Source organism: Oncorhynchus gorbuscha, unplaced genomic scaffold, assembly GCF_021184085.1.
Source record: "Oncorhynchus gorbuscha isolate QuinsamMale2020 ecotype Even-year unplaced genomic scaffold, OgorEven_v1.0 Un_scaffold_1766, whole genome shotgun sequence".
Classification (NCBI taxonomy): domain Eukaryota; kingdom Metazoa; phylum Chordata; class Actinopteri; order Salmoniformes; family Salmonidae; genus Oncorhynchus; species Oncorhynchus gorbuscha.
The window spans coordinates 10,278-29,194 of record NW_025746451.1 but is presented as its reverse complement, the minus strand read 5'-3'; the positions used below and the strand labels follow the sequence as shown (position 1 = coordinate 29,194).

General features: G+C 45.6%; 1 pseudogene; it reads right to left on the bottom strand.

The window, feature by feature from the left end:
- The window catches only part of LOC124024180, a 29,163-nt pseudogene extending 12,946 nt beyond the window's left edge, over positions 1-16,217 (bottom strand).
- Positions 16,218-18,917: the final 2,700 nt, after the last annotated feature.

Here is an 18,917-nt window from a genome sequence, read left to right as displayed (position 1 = left end):
GAATCGAACCCACTACCCTGGCGTTATGTTGTCAGTTCTCCATTACTGTTGTCTATTATAATGTTGTCAGTTCTCCATTACTGCTGTCTATTATAATGTTGTCAGTTCTCTATTACTGTTGTCAGTTCTCCATTACTGCTGTCTATTATAATGTTGTCAGTTCTCCATTACTGCTGTCTATTATAATGTTGTCAGTTCTCCATTACTGCTGTCTATTATAATGTTGTCAGTTCTCCATTACTGCTGTCTATTATAATGTTGTCAGTTCTCCATTACTGCTGTCTATTATAATGTTGTCAGTTCTCCATTACTGCTGTCTATTATAATGTTGTCAGTTCTCCATTACTGCTGTCTATTATAATGTTGTCAGTTCTCCATTACTGTTGTCTATTATAATGTTGTCAGTTCTCCATTACTGCTGTCTATTATAATGTTGTCAGTTCTCCATTACTGCTGTCTATTATAATGTTGTCAGTTCTACATTATTGCTGTGTATTATAATGTTGTCAGTTCTCCATTACTGTTGTCTATTATAATGTTGTCAGTTCTCCATTACTGCTGTCTATTATAATGTTGTCAGTTCTCCATTACTGCTGTCTATTATAATGTTGTCAGTTCTCCATTACTGCTGTCTATTATAATGTTGTCAGTTCTCCATTACTGCTGTCTATTATAATGTTGTCAGTTCTCCATTACTGCTGTCTATTATAATGTTGTCAGTTCTCCATTACTGCTGTCTATTATAATGTTGTCAGTTCTCCATTACTGTTGTCTATTATAATGTTGTCAGTTCTCCATTACTGTTGTCAGTTCTCCATTACTGCTGTCTATTATAATGTTGTCAGTTCTCCATTACTGCTGTGTATTATAATGTTGTCAGTTCTCCATTACTGTTGTCTATTATAATGCTGTCAGTTCTCCATTACTGCTGTCTATTATAATGTTGTCGGTTCTATATGACCACTGTCTATTATAATGTTGTCATTCTCCATTACTGCTGTCTATTATAATGTTGTCGGTTCTCCATTACTGCTGTCTATTATAATGTTGTCAGTTCTCCATTACTGCTGTCTATTATAATGTTGTCAGTTCTCCATTACTGTTGTCTATTATAATGTTGTCAGTTCTCCATTACTGCTGTCTATTATAATGTTGTCAGTTCTCCATTACTGCTGTCTATTATAATGTTGTAGGTTCTATATGACCACTGTCTATTATAATGTTGTCAGTTCTCCATTACTGCTGTCTATTATAATGTTGTCGGTTCTCCATTACTGCTGTCTATTATAATGTTGTCAGTTCTCCATTACTGCTGTCTATTATAATGTTGTCAGTTCTCCATTACTGTTGTCTATTATAATGTTGTCAGTTCTCCATTACTGTTGTCAGTTCTCCATTACTGCTGTCTATTATAATGTTGTCAGTTCTCCATTACTGCTGTCTATTATAATGTTGTCAGTTCTCCATTACTGCTGTCTATTATAATGTTGTCAGTTCTCCATTACTGCTGTCTATTATAATGTTGTCAGTTCTCCATTACTGCTGTCTATTATAATGTTGTCAGTTCTCCATTACTGCTGTCTATTATAATGTTGTCAGTTCTCCATTACTGTTGTCTATTATAATGTTGTAGGTTCTATATGACCACTGTCTATTATAATGTTGTCAGTTCTCCATTACTGTTGTCAGTTCTACATTACTGCTGTCAGTTCTCCATTACTGCTGTCTATTATAATGTTGTAGGTTCTATATGACCGACGTCTATAATGTTGTAGGTTCTATATGACCACTGTCTATTATAATGTTGTAGGTTCTATATGACCACTGTCTATTATAATGTTGTAGGTTCTATATGACCACTGTCTATTATAATGTTGTAGGTTCTATATGACCACTGTCTATTATAATGTTGTAGGTACTATATGACCACTGTCTATTATAATGTTGTAGGTTCTATATGACCACTGTCTATTATAATGTTGTAGGTTCTATATGACCACTGTCTATTATAATGTTGTAGGTACTATATGACCACTGTCTATTATAATGTTGTAGGTTCTATATGACCACTGTCTATTATAATGTTGTAGGTACTATATGACCACTTATTATAATGTTGTAGGTTCTATATGACCACTGTCTATTATAATGTTGTAGGTTCTATATGACCACTGTCTATTATAATGTTGTAGGTACTATATGACCACTGTCTATTATAATGTTGTAGGTTCTATATGACCGACGTCTATTATAATGTTGTAGGTTCTATATGACCACTGTCTATTATAATGTTGTAGGTTCTATATGACCACTGTCTATTATAATGTTGTAGGTTCTATATCAAATCAAATTTATTTATATAGCCCTTCGTACATCAGCTGATATCTCAAAGTGCTGTACAGAAACCCAGCCTAAAACCCCAAACAGCAAACAATGCAGGTATAATGTGGCTAGGGAAAACTCCCTAGAAAGGCCAAAACCTAGGAAGAAACCTAGAGAGGAACCGGGCTATGTGGGGTGGCCAGTCCTCTTCTGGCTGTGCCGGGTAGAGATTATAACAGAACATGACCAAGATGTTCAAATGTTCATAAGGGTTCTATATGACCACTGTCTATTATAATGTTGTAGGTTCTATATGACCACTGTCTATTATAATGTTGTAGGTTCTATATGACCACTGTCTATTATAATGTTGTAGGTTCTATATGACCGACGTCTATTATAATGTTGTAGGTTCTATATGACCGACGTCTATTATAATGTTGTAGGTTCTATATGACCGACGTCTATTATAATGTTGTAGGTTCTATATGACCACCGTCTATTATAATGTTGTAGGTTCTATATGACCACTGTCTATTATAATGTTGTAGGTTCTATATGACCACTGTCTATTATAATGTTGTAGGTTCTATATGACCACTGTCTATTATAATGTTGTAGGTTCTATATGACCACTGTCTATTATAATGTTGTAGGTTCTATATGACCACTGTCTATTATAATGTTGTAGGTTCTATATGACCACTGTCTATTATAATGTTGTAGGTTCTATATGACCACTATCGGTAGCACCGATAGTTTTCTTATTTGTATGTAAAATTATTTTCTGTCCTCCGTTTTGACTTTGCTACCAAGCATCAGACTTCCCAGTGAGAAAAAGATGGTGCTACTACAGGGAAAAACACATATGAGGCCTTTGCTTTAGTGATGTGGCTCTGTAGTCCATAACTTTGTTACTCGTCAATGACCACACATAAAATAAAAACATAACTGTTTAAGGCTGATCATAATATGATCTAAAGCTGATGAGAATTTATGACAGGTGATAATTTTTTTTAGTTGGCAAATTCAATAATAAAAACACCTACAAAAAAGCATAGGGTTGCAGACGACAGCAAGTTGTCTCCCGGTTTAAAAACAGCCTAGATGTATTACCCCATAGCCCACCGCCCGGTGACCTCAGGATGCCGTCTCAGCACTGCAGTAGAAACTAGAGTCTGCAGTGAAGTAACTTGTCTAATAGCACAAGAATGCTGGCTGGCAGCTTCCATTCCTGCACGTATTTTATTAGCTCAGGAAACCTCCCCCCTCTCCCTTTCCTGTGTCGAACCCTCTCCCCTCCATCTAACCTAGCGCAGGTCTAGTCTGTCTTTCTACTGCAGGACTGCCTCTGGCACTGAAAGTGGTTGCCAGTTGGTGAGCGTATAAGGCATTTCTACATACGTTTACAGGAACCTGGTGACACTTGGCCACTGGCCCCGTCCTACTCCAGTCCAGATGGTAAACACTAGTGCTCACCCCCAGCCCTCGCTCTTTCAACTGGCACCAACTGGAAAGCATTGTGATGGGCCGGCCAGGCCATTGAGTTTGGCGTGACGTGACGTTAGAGGGCTTATCCAGCACCTTTATCACCCTGCCCCCACCCTCTCGACAGACAAGCTAATGCAAAATGATACTGGCAGCCAATACTGTCTGAATAGGAAAAAGCAACTGAACAGCTATGTTGTCTTTGGCATTTTGTCAGCATTTAACTCACTCAGTGACTGTTGTGCTCCAATATTGGCAGAATGTGTATGCGCATGTTAATACATATTAAAAGCAACAAAAAATGTTGATCGAAATACTATCTGCTAAACTGTACAGCTAATCAGGTTAGGAGAGGGGTTTATTGTAGCCGTGTTGGTGTACATATGTCAACATAACTTAATAATCACCAATGTACTCCTTGCCAAAATCCCAATATCAGGACATAACAAATGAAGCAGATCATTTCAACCGTTCAGAAGGCAGTTAAAACTGACAGGCTGAAGGTGTTTGTAGCTGATTATCGGGAAGACGTGTGTTTGTGGTCTCTCAGTGTCGTCTCTGGCCTTGTTCGCAGTAAAGGGACCAGACTGGGTCAGTTAAAAAAAAACAAGGCCAACCCTTTCAAATGCGAGTTCAGTGGGGAAGCAGGCAGAGACACCAGTGGTCCACCCTCCCCCTTCTCCCCCTCCCCACCTCACTCCCCCCTTTCCATCAACCTCATTAGGGTCGCCTGAGCCAAGTGATTGAAACCAACATTAATGAGAACGATTGGCCTGTATTTCACCTCTCATTTCCACTGAGCAACAAATAGTGTCCCTGTCCCTAAACCCTCCACCACTGGACTCCTTGGTTCTTGTACACTACTAATGGATAAGACTCTAATGACAGAGAATATCAGTCAGGAGGTTGCTCCTGGATGCATGGGTCAGCGGCTCCCAGGTCCCCACTGACATGTTTCATTAGGTTACTGGGAGCTCTATAATCAGCTCCCCTGCAGCTGGTCAAGCCTGCTGGCCACAGGGACACGGCCGACCTTTGAACCTCTCCTACTCAACACGCCTTTAGCCGCTTCTCAGCATTCTCCGTCTCCGACTGCGACTATGAAGGTTTAAAGCTAATCGAAGTTCTTCAGGTACCTCAGATTTCTCCTGCTCCACATGGATCAAAATGGCTTTGGCCTTCACTCTGACCATTCCAATCAAAGGGGCATTCTGATATTTCAACCTCTCCCTGACCGAATCCAATAACTACACGTTTCAAGCAGACCGTCACAGTCCCTGTGCCCAAGAAAGCGAAGGTAACATGCCTAAATGACTAAGCACTCACGTCGGTGGCCATGAAGTGCTTCGAAAGGCTGGTCATGGCTCACAGTACCATCATCCCGGAAACCCAAGACCCGCTCCAATTCACATACCGTCCCAACCGCTCCACAGATGACGCAATCTCAAACGCACTCCACACTGCCCTTTCCCACCTGGACAAAAGGAACACCTATGTGAGAATGCTGTTCATAGACTACAGCCCAGCGTTCAACACCATAGTGCCCTCTAATCTCATCACTAAACTAAGGACCCTGGGACAAAAACACCTCCCTCTGCAACTGGATCCTGAACTTCCTGATGGGCCGTCCACAGTTTTGTAAGGGTAGGCAACACCACATCTGCCACGCTGATCCTCAACATGGGGTGCATGCTTAGTCCCCTCCTGTACTCCCTGCTCACCCACGACTGCGTGGCCAAACACGACTCCAACAACATCATTAAGTTGGCTGACGATAACTGTGATAGGCCTGATCACAGACAACGATTAGACAGCCTGTAGGCAGGAGGTCAGAGACCTGGCAGTGTGTATTCAGGACAACAACCTCTCATCTCAATGTGAGCAAGACAAAGGAGCAGATTGTGGACTACAGGAAAAGGAGAGCCAAAAAGGCCTCCATTGACATTGTGGTAGTGGAGCGGGTCGAGAGTTAAGTTCCTTGGTGTCCACATGACCAACAAACTATCGTAGTCCAAACACACCAAAACAGTTGTGAAGAGGGCACGACAAAGCCTTTCTCCCCCTCAGGAGACTGAAAAGATTTGGCATGGGTCCCCAGATCCTCAAGAAGTTCAACAGCTGAACCATCGAGAGCATCCTGACTGGTTGCATCCCCGCCTGGTATGGCAACTGCTCGGCATACCGCTAAGACGCTACAGAGGGTAACTGATTATTTTATTTACACCCCCCACCACCTTTATTTTTACAATGCTCCTTCTCGCTGTTTATTATCTATGCATAGTCACTTTCACTAACCTGTACCCTCACAAATTGACTTGGTACCGGTACCCCCTGTATACATCACTGCTGGGGCGGCAGGGTAGCCTAGTGGTTAGAGCATTGGACTAGTGAGCAGAAGGTTGCCAGTTCAAACCCCCAAGCCGACAAGGTACAAATCTGTCGTTCTGCCCCTGAACAGGAATTTAAACCCACTGTTCCTAGGCCGTCATTGAAAATAAGAATTTGTTCTTAACTGACTTGCCTGGTTAAATACAAGTAAAAATAAAAATACAGCCTTGTTATGGTTATTTTATTGTGTTACTTTTTATTCGTTGTAAATCTTACTTAAGTCTATTTCCTGAACTGCAGGTTAAGGGCTTGTAAGAAAGCATTTCACGTAAGCTCCTCACTGGTTGTATTCGGGGCATGTGACAAATCAAATTGGATTTCATTTGATATGCAGTTGAACAACAAACTGGTCACACCGCCACTTGTTTAGCCCCTTTAAGGTTCAGAGCTAATATGAGTTTGTTACAATCTCATTAACTGCTACAAATGCAGCTAAGCCAAATTATCGATCATTGCATCATGTCACTGAAGTAAGAGAAGGTTGAACACATGTCAATCATTCACCAAACGGTTTTATTTAATGTTTAGGTTTAGAGAAAAGGTTCTGTAAATTACTTTAATAATCCTGCAAAAGCACGGAGAAAAAGCTCAATCGTTCATATGCGCCGTACAATCAGCTGAGGTAATTATCACTGTGCACACACACAGCGAGCGACTGATGTAAATATGCCTGCTAATAAGGTTTGTAAACCTCTACGTGTCCCTGTGGGGTTAAAGTACTTTGCTCACACCAGCCATGTTGCCATGACAGCCTGGTTCATCAAGGGACCGTGGAGTAAGAGGAACTGAGAAAAATGGTGTGGATACACATCAGGAGATAAGAGGAACTGAGAAAAATGGTGTGGATACACATCAGTTAACTACAGGGGAATGATACAGGCGTTGTGCTAATACTGGAGCTGGCATTAATGGTGTGGCTACACATCAGTTAACTACAGGGGAATGATACAGGCGTTGTGCTAATACTGGAGCTGGCATTAATGGTGTGGATACACATCAGTTAACTACAGGGGAATGATACAGGCGTTGTGCCAATACTGGAGCTGGCATTAATGGTGTGCGACAAAAAGCTAGCTAGAAAGATTAAATTCATGTGTCATTTGAAATGGTGAAATACTTTTGATGTGCGCAAGATGCATATCGAACATAGTAGCATTCAAATTAAAATATGAGTCTCAATTTAAAGAACACATCAGTGGCTTTAGTCATTGTGCTGTCAATATCCGAAAGCATACTAGTAACATTGATTTCCCATCAGCCACCATACATTCAAATCAGAGTGGAAGTTGAAATCCAAGGCTTGTTTCATCATGTATCGTCTCACATTCGGGTGATGAAGGGTTAATAGATACATCCGTTTCTATTGGACGCTGTGTGTGTGTGTAGCACATCCTCAAACTATGACCTCTGTTCAACATTTGATTAACTTGCCGTAATAACATTTTCACCAGAAAAGCTAAGTCTGAAAAGGTCATATTTTTCCTTGGTTTGGGTGATATCAGGGTTATTTGTATGCATTTCATATGGTTATAATGTTGTTATAGCAGAACAACGTTTTCCCCTGAAAATTAGCTCCTGTTGGGTCTTATTGTGTGTGCAAGTCGCTCTGTACGAATGTGCACTCAACATTGTGAAAGGAGAGGAGAGGATAAATTGATAACATTTCTATTGAATGTACATGATAAGTTACTTATATATATATATATATATATAAATATATGCCATTTGGCAGACGCTTTTATCCAAAGCGACTTACAGTCATGTGTGCATACATTTTACGTATGGGTGGTCCCGGGGATCGAACCCACTACCCTGGCGTTACAAGCGCCATGCTCTACCGACTGAGCTACAGAAGCACCACTTCTGGAGCAGCAGGTCTATTGGAGTGGGTTAAGGTTACGGTCTATTGGAGTGGGTTAAGGTTACGGTCTATTGGAGTGGGTTACGGTTGCGGTCTATTGGAGTGGGTTACGGTTGCGGTCTATTGGAGTGGGTTACGGTCTATTGGAGTGGGTTAAGGTTGCGGTCTATTGGAGTGGGTTAAGGTTACGGTCTATTGGAGTGGGTTAAGGTTACGGTCTATTGAGTGGGTTACGGTCTATTGGAGTGGGTTAAGGTTACGGCCTATTGGAGTGGGTTAAGGTTACGGTCTATTGGAGTGGGTTAAGGTTGCGGTCTATTGGAGTGGGTTAAGGTTGCGGTCTATTGGAGTGGGTTAAGGTCTATTGGAGTGGGTTACGGTCTATTGGAGTGTATGGAAGAATGCAGTTGTCAGCCAGAAAGAATGGGTCTGCCCTCTGGACAGCATGAAATTTCAATTCCAAATGTGTCTTGTGTGGTGAGCTGCAAGCAGCACTCGGGAAATTGGCCACTTTGACATGAGTAAAGACTACGAAGTAAAGACTACGAGAGAGAGAGAGAGAGAGAGAGAGAGAGAGAGAGAGAGAGAGAGAGAGAGAGAGAGAGAGAGAGAGAGAGAGAGAGAGAGAGAGAGAGAGAGAGAGAGAGAGAAGAGATAGAGAGAGAGAGAGAGAGAGAGAGGAGAGAAGAGAGAGAGAGAGAGAGAGAGAGAGAGAGAGGAAGGAGAGAGAGAGAGAGAGAGAGAGAGAGAAGGGAAGGAGAGAGAGAGAGAGAGAGAGAGAGAGAGAGAAGAGAGAGAGAGAGAGAGAGAGAGAGAGAGAGAGAGAGAGAGAGAGAGAGAGAGAGAGAGAGAGAGAGAGAGAGAGAGAGAGAGAGAGAGAGAGAGAGAGAGAGTGAAGGGAAGGAGAGAGAGAGAGTTGAAGGGAAGAGAGAGAGAGAGAGAGAGAGAGAGTTGAAGGGAAGGAGAGAGAGAGAGAGAGTTGAAGGGGGAAGGAGAGAGAGAGAGAGAGTTGAAGGGAAGGAGAGAGAGAGAGAGAGAGTTGAAGGGAAGGAGAGAGAGAGAAGGGAAGGAGAGAGAGAGAGAGTTGAAGGGAAGGAGAGAGAGAGAGAGAGAGTTGAGGGAAGGAGAGAGAGAGAGTTGAAGGGGAAGGAGAGAGAGAGAGAGAGGTGAAGGGAAGGGAGAGGAGAGAGAGAGAGAGAGAGAGAGAGTGAAGGGAAGGAGAGAGAGAGAGAGAGAGGTGAAGGGAAGGAGAGAGAGAGAGAGAGAGGTGAAGGAAGGAGAGAAGGGAAGAGAGAGAGAGAGAGGTGAAGGGAAGGAGAGAGAGAGAGGGTGAAGGGAAGGAGAGAGAGAGAGAGAGGTTGAAGGGAAGGATAGAGAGAGTTGAGAGAGTTGAAGGAGAGAGAGAGAGGTGAAGGGGAAGGAGAGAGAGGTGAAGGGAAGGAGAGAGAGAGAGGTGAAGGGAAGGAGAGAGAGAGAGGTGAAGGAAGGAGGAGAGAGAGAGAGGTGAAGGGAAGAGAGAGAGAGAGAGAGAGGGAAGGGGAAGGAGAGAGAGAGAGAGGTGAAGGGAAGGAGAGAGAGAGGTGAGAGGAAGGAGAGAGAGAGAGAGGTGAAGGGAAGGAGAGAGAGAGAGAGGTGAAGGGAAGGAGAGAGAGAGAGGTGAAGGGAAGGAGAGAGAGAGAGAGGTGAAGGGAAGGAGAGAGAGAGAGAGGTGGTGAAGGAGGAGAGAGAGAGAGGTGAAGAGAAGGAGAGAGAGAGAGAGGTGAAGGGAAGGAGAGAGAGAGAGAGAGAGGTGGGAAGGGAGAGAGAGAGAGAAGAGGGAAGGGGGAAGGAGAGAGAGAGAAGTTGAAGGAAGGAGAGAGAGGAGTTGAAGGAAGGAGAGAGAGAGAGGTGAAGGGAAGGAGAGAGAGGGTGAAGGGAAGGAGAGAGAGAGAGAGAGTGAAGGGAAGGAGAGAGAGAGAGGTGAAGGGAAGGAGAGAGAGAGAGAGGTGAAGGGAAGGAGAGAGAGAGAGAGAGAGTGAAGGGAAGGAGAGAGAGAGAGAGGTGAAGGGAAGGAGAGAGAGAGAGGTGAAGGGAAGGAGAGAGAGAGAGAGGTGAAGGGAAGGAGAGAGAGAGAGAGGTGAAGGGAAGGAGAGAGAGAGAGAGGTGAAGGGAAGGAGAGAGAGAGAGGTGAAGGGAAGGAGAGAGAGAGAGAGGTGAAGAGAAGGAGAGAGAGAGAGAGGTGAAGGGAAGGAGAGAGAGAGAGAGGTGAAGGGAAGGAGAGAGAGAGAGAGAGGTGAAGGGAAGGAGAGAAAGAGTTGAAGGGAAGGAGGGAGAGAGATGAAGGGAAGGAGGGAGAGAGATGAAGGGAAGGAGGGAGAGAGATGAAGGGAAGGAGAGAGAGAGGTGAAGGGAAGAGAGGTGAAGGGAAGGAGAGGGAGAGAAAGTGAAGCCTCAATTGAACATCCATTTAATTATTCCGTTCTTCCTGACATGTCTTCCTCTACTGTTAAAACAAGAGTGATTTTTTCCTCCCCTTCCTCGCTGGCCAGTGTAGACAGCTACGGGCCTCTTGTCAATGTTGGCTCCGGTACATCAAGGGCATAGCACTGAGCAGCTCAAGGAGAGCAAGGTGTCGCCCTTTAGAAAACACTTCAATGAAGCCTTTGACAGGTGGTGGTGTTGAAAAGAGTAAGACAGCAGGGCCGGCAGTGAGCTCAGAACCCAGAGGACCTTTCATACAACATGCTTCCTCCAAACACTGACAAGAGTCAAAGCTGCTTCAGACTTCCTCCCAATGTTTATATGATAATATCCGTTTTGTAGCGACCTCTTTTTCTGCTCCGACGCCAAATAACTACGCGGCTAAAGCTAACAGTCTTAATCCTCCAATGATGTAGATGTATAAATAATCCAGGAAACATTTTTTCCCAATCAGCTTGTATTATTGATCTATTAAGGCAAGGTGCCTGTGTGACGAGGTGAATAGCCTGCTGTGTGTGGAGAGAGAAGAAGTGGTTGACAGAGGGTAACATAGCTTTAGGCGTGGGCTGCAGCGTTGGCTGGGAATCAGCGGTGTTCCCTGGCCCTCGGGTAGGAGAGGCTTTCTGGGCCGCGCTTCCAAGAGCAATACATTTTCATAGCTGACATTTTGGAAGTATCAGCAGCGTGCGAGGCCTGGGAGGTTGGTCCAGAGGAGACCCTAGCCTGTCACCATATCCACACTGAAAGGGATGTGTGTCGGAGGGTTGGCCCAGAGGAGACCTAGCCTGTCATCATATCCACGCTGAGGGATGTGTGTGGGGTTGGTCAAGAGGAGACCCTAGCCTGTCACCATATCCACACTGAGGGATGTGTGCTCGGAGGGTTGGTCCAGATGAGACCCTAGTCTGTCACCATCCACACTAAGGGATGTGTGTCGGAGGGTTGGCCCAGGGCACTGCAGAGGAGACCCTAGCCTGTCCACCATATCCACGCTGAGGGATGTGTGTCAGAGCTCAGCCTTAAAATACCATTCCTGCTCCTCCCTTGGTCTTCAAGCCACATCCGACTCAAACACATCCATGCCAGACTCTCCTTCTCTCTTTCGCCTCTGTCATGTTCAGGGTTGAATGTGTCAGAGAGTGGAGACTGTACCAGCTCCTTGACATGGGTGAAAAGCTCATTGATTCACATACGGATGCATAACTTACCTTTAAAAGGTGGCCATTTTGAGGTCAAATCTATCTAGGTTGTTACCTTTAAGTGGAAATTATGTAGGATAAATCATTCATGCTGAGACTAGACATAATATCAGAAGCCTGGGAAAGGTGAATCCAGCAGGGCATGTTTTTTTGGGAACTAGATTCTTCTTTCCCTCCCCCACCTCAACCACCATTCCTTCCTCTGGCGCTCTTCATTCCGGTGAGGTGCAGACGTTTAACTGGTTTCTGTTGTTCATTGGCTCCCACAAGGGCAAGGCAGAGGTGAAAATGCAGCTGTTGTGGCATGCTAAACAAGCTACATGCTCGCCACACTGCATGCCTGAGCAGCTCCATGTAAGAGTTGCCATGCAGGAGGCAGAACTGCTTAACATCACGGGGCTAATCACACTGTTCTCTGATTGGCTCTGGGGCTCTGCGTAGCGTTGCTCTGCTCATGCCTTGGTTTACTCATTTGGTTCCCATGTGTTAAGTTGTCTGTTTTAAAGTCTCTCGGGGAGAAGGGGAACATAGAGCCTTGAAAAGGAACTGAGTAACTGGCTCCGATTAAACCCTAGCCAGTAGGTTGTTGTTCAACTGTGGATAAAACTAGCATAGGATAATCTATGCCATTATAAAATAACATTTGTTCTTACCTGACTAAATAAAAGGTGAAAAAATAAAATAATAAGAAACACAAGAAAAATGTAGAGATGTGTTTACAAGCTATGGGGGGTTTAAAGTGCTTTTACCCATGTGACCTCTTGTTTGTTCCACTGTCCACCCACACAGGGTGTCACTGAGATATAGAATCTGTCCACTTCAGAGAGACAAAACACTGGCTTCAAAGCGGGATATGCACTCTGGCAACCCCAAATGTTTCTCCAGCACCGGGACCCATAACAGTCTCCACCTGCGGAACAGAGTGCTTCTCCAATCCCCCCATTCTGAAACCACTGACCCCCTCCCTGCTCTGAAACCACTGACCACCTCCCTGCTCTGAAACCACTGACCCCCTCCCACCTTCTCCCTGCTCTAGAGAGTACTGACCCCCTCCCTGCTTTAAAACCACCTCCCACCTCCTCCCACCTCTGAAACCACTTACCCCCTCCCACCTCCCTCCTGCTTTAAAACCACCTCCCACCTCCTCCCACCTCTGAAACCACTGACCCCTCACCTCCTCCTGCTGTAAAACAACTGACCCCCTCCCACTGCTCTGGAAACCACCGACCCCTTCCCACCTTCTCTGAAACCACTGACCCCCTCCCACCTCTTCCTGCTCTGAAACTACTGACCCCCTCCCACCTCCTCCCCGCTCTAAACCACTAACCCCTCCCACCTCCTCCCCTGCTCTGAAACCACTGACCCCCTCCCACCTCCTCCCTGCTCTGAAACTACTGACCCCTTCCACTCCTCCCTGCTCTAGAAACCACTGACCCCCTCCCACCTCCTCCCTGCTCTGGAAACTACTGACCCCCTCCCACCTCCTCCCTGCTCTGAAACCACTGACCCCCTCCCACCTCCTCCCTGCTCTGAAACTACTGACCCCTCCCACCTCCTCCCTGCTCTGAAACTACTGACCCTTCCACCTCCTCCCCGCTCTGAACCTACTGACCCCCTGCAACCTCCTCCCTGAGCCCAGCAGTGTGGAATCCCATTAACACACTGGGTTCTATCAACCACTACCAAACAGCACCCAGGAGAGGGAAACCAACAGCACCCAGGGAGACAAAGAAAACTAAGGTAACTTCAGCTAAACGACTACCTCTGCTTTGAGAGACTAGTCAAGGACCATATCACCTCCACCCCTACCCCCTAGACCCTCCAATTTGCTTAACCGCCAAATAGGTCCTCAGACGACGCAATCTCAACCACTGCACACTGCCCTAACCCATCTGGACAAGGAATACCTATGAGAATGCTGTTCATCGACTACAGCTCGGCATTTAACACCATAGTGCCCTCCAAGCTAGTCATCCTGGGTCTCGACCCGCCTGTGCAATTGGGTATTGGACTTCCTGGCAGGCCGCCTCAGGTGGTGACGGTAGGTAACAACATCTCCACCCCGCTGATCCTCAACACTGGGGCCCCACAAGGGTGCTTTCTGAGCCCTCTCCTGTACTCCCTGTTCACCCCGACTGCGTGGCCATGCACGCCTCCAACTCAATCATCAAGTTTGTGGACGACACTACAGTGGTAGGCTTGATTACCAACAACGACGAGACGGCCTACAGGGAGGTGAGGCCCCTCGGAGTGTGGTGTCAGGAAAATAACCTCACACTCAACGTCAACAAAACAAAGGAGATGATTGTAGACTTCAGAAACAGCAGAGGGAGCAGCCCCTATCCACATCGACGGGACAGTAGTGGAGAGGGTAGCCAGTTTTAAGTTCCTCGGCATACACGTCACGGACAAACTGAATTGGTCCACCCACAGACAGCATCGTTGAAGAAGGCGCAGCAGCACCTCTTCAACCTCAGGAGGCTGAAGAAATTTGGGTTGTCACCAAAAGCACTCAAACTTCTACAGATGCACAATCGAGAGCATCCTGTCGGGCTGTATCACCGCCTGGTACGGCAACTGCTCCACCCACAACCGTAAGGCTCTCCAGAGGGTAGTAAGGTCTGCAACGCATCCCCGGGGCAAACTACCTGCCCTCCAGGACACCTACACCACCCAATGTCACAGGAAGGCCATAAAGAAAATCAAGGACAACAACCACCCGAGCCACTGCCTGTTCGCCCCGCTATTATTCAGAAGGCGAGGCCAGTACTACTACTGCATCTTTATTTAATACATATATCACCAGCCACTAAACTATGCCACTTTGTTTACATACCCTACATTACTCATCTCATATGTATATACTGTACTCGATACCATCTACTGCATCTTGCCTATGGTGTTCTGTACCATCACTCATTCATATATCTTTATGTACATATTCTTTATCCCTTTACACTTGTGTGTATAAGGTAGTAGTTTGGAATTGTTAGGTTAGATTACTTGTTGGTTATTACTGCATTATCGAACTAGAAGCACAAGCATTTACTACACTCGCATTAACATCTTATAACCATGTGTATGTGACAAATCAATTGGATTTGAAACAGCACCCAGGAGAGGCGAACCAAACAGCACTCATAGTAGGTGCTGGCTTGCAGCTACAGACATGTCACTAACAGATGTTGTAACCTTATCTATCTGAGCTTCCTCCTCGTCTTCCCAACAACCTCCTGACCCGGCAGTCGCTTTTTCCCTTCCCTTGCTGGGAGACCCGAGTCAGGGCAGCTGTCTGTGCTCTCCTGAGGCTGGGCCCATGGAGGACTGGGATGAATAAGACCCAGTGCCCACGGCTGGAGCCGCCATGGAGACTGGGATGAATAAGACCCAGTGCCCACGGCTGGAGCCGCCATGGAGGACTGGGAATGTTGAGCGGCGGCCTTTATATTCAGTGGCTCAGAACAAACGCATCGAGAGGCGCACTGACTGTGGCTGTGTGGGCGATTTGTACCCAGCATGCCTACCGAGCGATTGAACATGCACGCTTTGAAGATTAGTGTTTGCATTATTTTGCATGTGTGACAGAAGATTAGGGGAAGTTATTCAGGCCCTGTAAACTGGGTCTGTGGTGATACATTTCAAAATGAAATTAATGTATTGCATGTGTGTGATCAAAGAAGTAGCATTTCACTCAGACCGACATTGTGGGAGAGTTGCCAATGGCCTACTACCCATCAGGCAGAGTTGAAGAGAAGTCTGGCTTTATGTAGCCAGGGTTCTGGTGAGTATGGATATTAATAAATCATTAAGGCCATCCAGGAACTGCCCATCTTTCTATCCAGAAGATCCATCTACCTGCCAAGTGCCAACTACTGCTTAAATTGGCCGAATTGTGTAACATGGAATGTAAGGAGGCCAAACCCGCCTCACAGTTGTGTGATTTCATTGACTGAAAGCAGCTTCACCAGTCATGGTTTGAGTCAGGAGACCTTCAATAGGTCAGTCTTTGCAACATAACATGAACCTTTAGGCAAATTCCTGAGGAAAGTAGGACAATAATAACAACAGACCTTGAACTTTGACTTCAGTGGAAGGCTTGAATGAGCCAATGTTAGAGGTGATGCACATGTGCGTCTTTACCCGTGTGCAGAGTAAAACAAGTGCTTTCTGTTATCTTCAAGGCCCAGACTGAACAACATGTTGAGGCCCAATACAACACAGCTGTTCTGTCTGTTCAAAAGGAACACCAGCCATGCAGTGGCTAATGTTAGCCTACTCACCGTCTTCGGTCTCTTGCCACACAATGCCCTCCAGGTTGACGCTAGTCCCGGCTGCAGGGACCAAGGCAATCGGGCTCCGTGGCCAGGGACGCGCGTCTGATGTGTTGGACGCCACCGGCGCGTGCGCTGCCATTATCTGCTCGCACGGGGACGCGATGTTGTCGCCCTCGGCCAGGAGGTGGAGGGCGGGAGGGGCCGGTGTGGGAGAGGAGATTCCATCTGCAAGAGAAGGGGAAGACACGACACATCACTTAAAAGCTCTGTATACAGCAGCAGATACTGTGTGGGAGGATGCCACAGAGAGGAAGTGCGTCTCAACGATGGGAGACATCGAGGAATGCCAGTAAGGCCTTGATGTAAACTGATGCCTTGATTAGTCAGAGTGGTTGTTGTGTGGACTTGGCCCCTCTCTCTCTCCTTCCTCCCTCTGCTCCACCACCATGATTAGCAGACAGGAAGGCATTGAACTGCTTCAATCCCAACCACTGGCGGTCAGAGAAGGAGCGAGAGACTGTGTTAAGTACTCTCTTCTCTGGTCTCCCTCTCCTCACTCCCGCTCTTCTCTTGCCACACAGATCTGACACCACATCATCTCATGGACTGATCGTCACTAATTCAGCCAGATCTGACACCGCATCATCTCATGGGCTGATCTTCACTAATTCAGCCAGATCTGACACCGCATCATCTCATGGACTGATCATCACTAATTCAGCTAGATCTGACACCGCATCATCTCATGGACTGATCATCACTATTCAGCCAGATCTGACACCACGCATCATCTCATGGACTGATCGTCACTAATTCAGCCAGATCTGACACCGCATCATCTCATGGACTGATCTTCACTAATTCAGCCAGATCTGACACGCGTCATATCATGGACTGATAATCACTAATTCAGCAGATCTGACATTCCGCATGATGCGTCATATCATGGACTGATAATCACTAATTCAGCCAGATCTGACACCGCATCATCTCATGGACTGATCGTCACTAATTCAGCCAGATCTGACACCGCATCATCTCATGGACTGATCGTTCACTAATTCAGCCAGATCTGACACCGTATCATCTCATGGACTGATCTTCACTAATTCAGCCAGATCTGACACGGCGTCATATCATGGACTGATAATCACTAATTCAGCCAGATCTGACACCGCATGATCATATGGACTGATAATCACTAATTCAGCCAGATCTGACACGCGTCATATCATGGACTGATCATCACTAATTCAGCCAGATCTGACACCGCATGATCTCTCATGGACTGATCATCACTAATTCAGCCAGATCAGACACGCATCATCTCATGGACTGATCGTCACTAATTCAGCCAGATCTGACACCGCATCATCTCATGGACTGATTGTCACTAATTCAGCCAGATCTGACACCGCATCATCTCATGGACTGATCGTCACTAATTCAGCCAGATCTGACACCGCATCATCTCATGGACTGATCGTCACTATTTCAGCCAGATCTGACACGCATCATCGCATGGTTGTGGTGAAGGAACAGGCGGCGAGGACAGTATTGATTCTGAGGCACTATGACGGGGAATAGGGAAAGACGGTGTGTGTGCGCTCAATGCATCAGAGAGAGAGATACTGCGCGAGGCGATACTGGCTGATTTAAGCTCCGCGGTGACACTGAGCTCAGTGCTCATTAATTCAAGGCAGTCAACATTAGAGTGCTTCTGGTTATTGCTCTGATCTGCATGAGGAACAGGGCACAGCCAAACACTGTGCATTAATTGGGCATAAACCACTCCCTGCTCCAATTTTTTTTTTTTTTTTTTGCAAATGCAGGATCCAATTAGGCTTGAGTAAATAACAATTGACATGCAGCTTATAGGCCTATTGACCGCATGAATAATGTTTAAATACAACAATTTACCTGCCACCACTTTTATGTATTTCCATGTAAAAGGACCCCTGAGAATCAACATGAGAAGTTCATAGGAACATATTAAACTGGGTGTAGAATGAAAGCTAAGAGTGCATCTTCTGGGGAAATTAAGGATAGATACATTTTTCAACCAAACTCCATCACAATGTTTGGGGGGCAGAAATAAAAGGCTTTGATTTGTCGATAAACATCTACCAGACAACGTCTTAAGGTATCAGAAATACATCAAACCAATAACGTTGGCGTAAACACCACAGCAACCTAATATCACATTTTCATTTGAGGAAATGTTTTACTTTCTGTAAGTTTAGAAATATTGCTTTCTGCCTTGTGATTCCGTTACCTAAAACCCAGATATCTTTCAAACATTTTTGTAATTTCTCTCATAAGGATAACTCTACTCAACAAACAGGATGCAGTCTATCACAGTGCCATCCGTTTTGTCACTAAAGCCCCATACACTACCCACCATTGCGACCTGTTCGCTCTCGTTGGTTGGCCCTCGCTTCATACTCGTCGCCAAACCCACTGGCTACAGCCTAAAATAAATTGCTGCAGAGAAACCACTACTAAAGTGGAAGAGAAGAAGAAGAGACTTGCTTGGGTCAAGAATCACGAGCAATGGACATTAGACCGGTGGAAATCTGTCCTTTGGTCTGATGAGTCAATTCTTTAGATTTTTGCTTCCAAACCGCCGCGTCTTTGTGAGGCTGCAGAGAAGGTGAACGGATGATCTCTGCATGTGTGGTTCCACCGTGAAGCATGGAGGCGGTGTGATGCGGCTTTTGCTGGTGACAGTCTGATTTATTTAGAATCTCAAGGCACACAATCAGCATGGCTACCACAGCATACTGCATCAATACACCATCCCGTCTGGTTTGTGCTTAGTGGACTATTTGTTTTCCACAGGACAATAACCCAAAACACTCCTCCAGGCTGTGTAAGGGCTATTTGACCAAAAAGGAGAGTGACGAATGCTGCATCAGATGACCT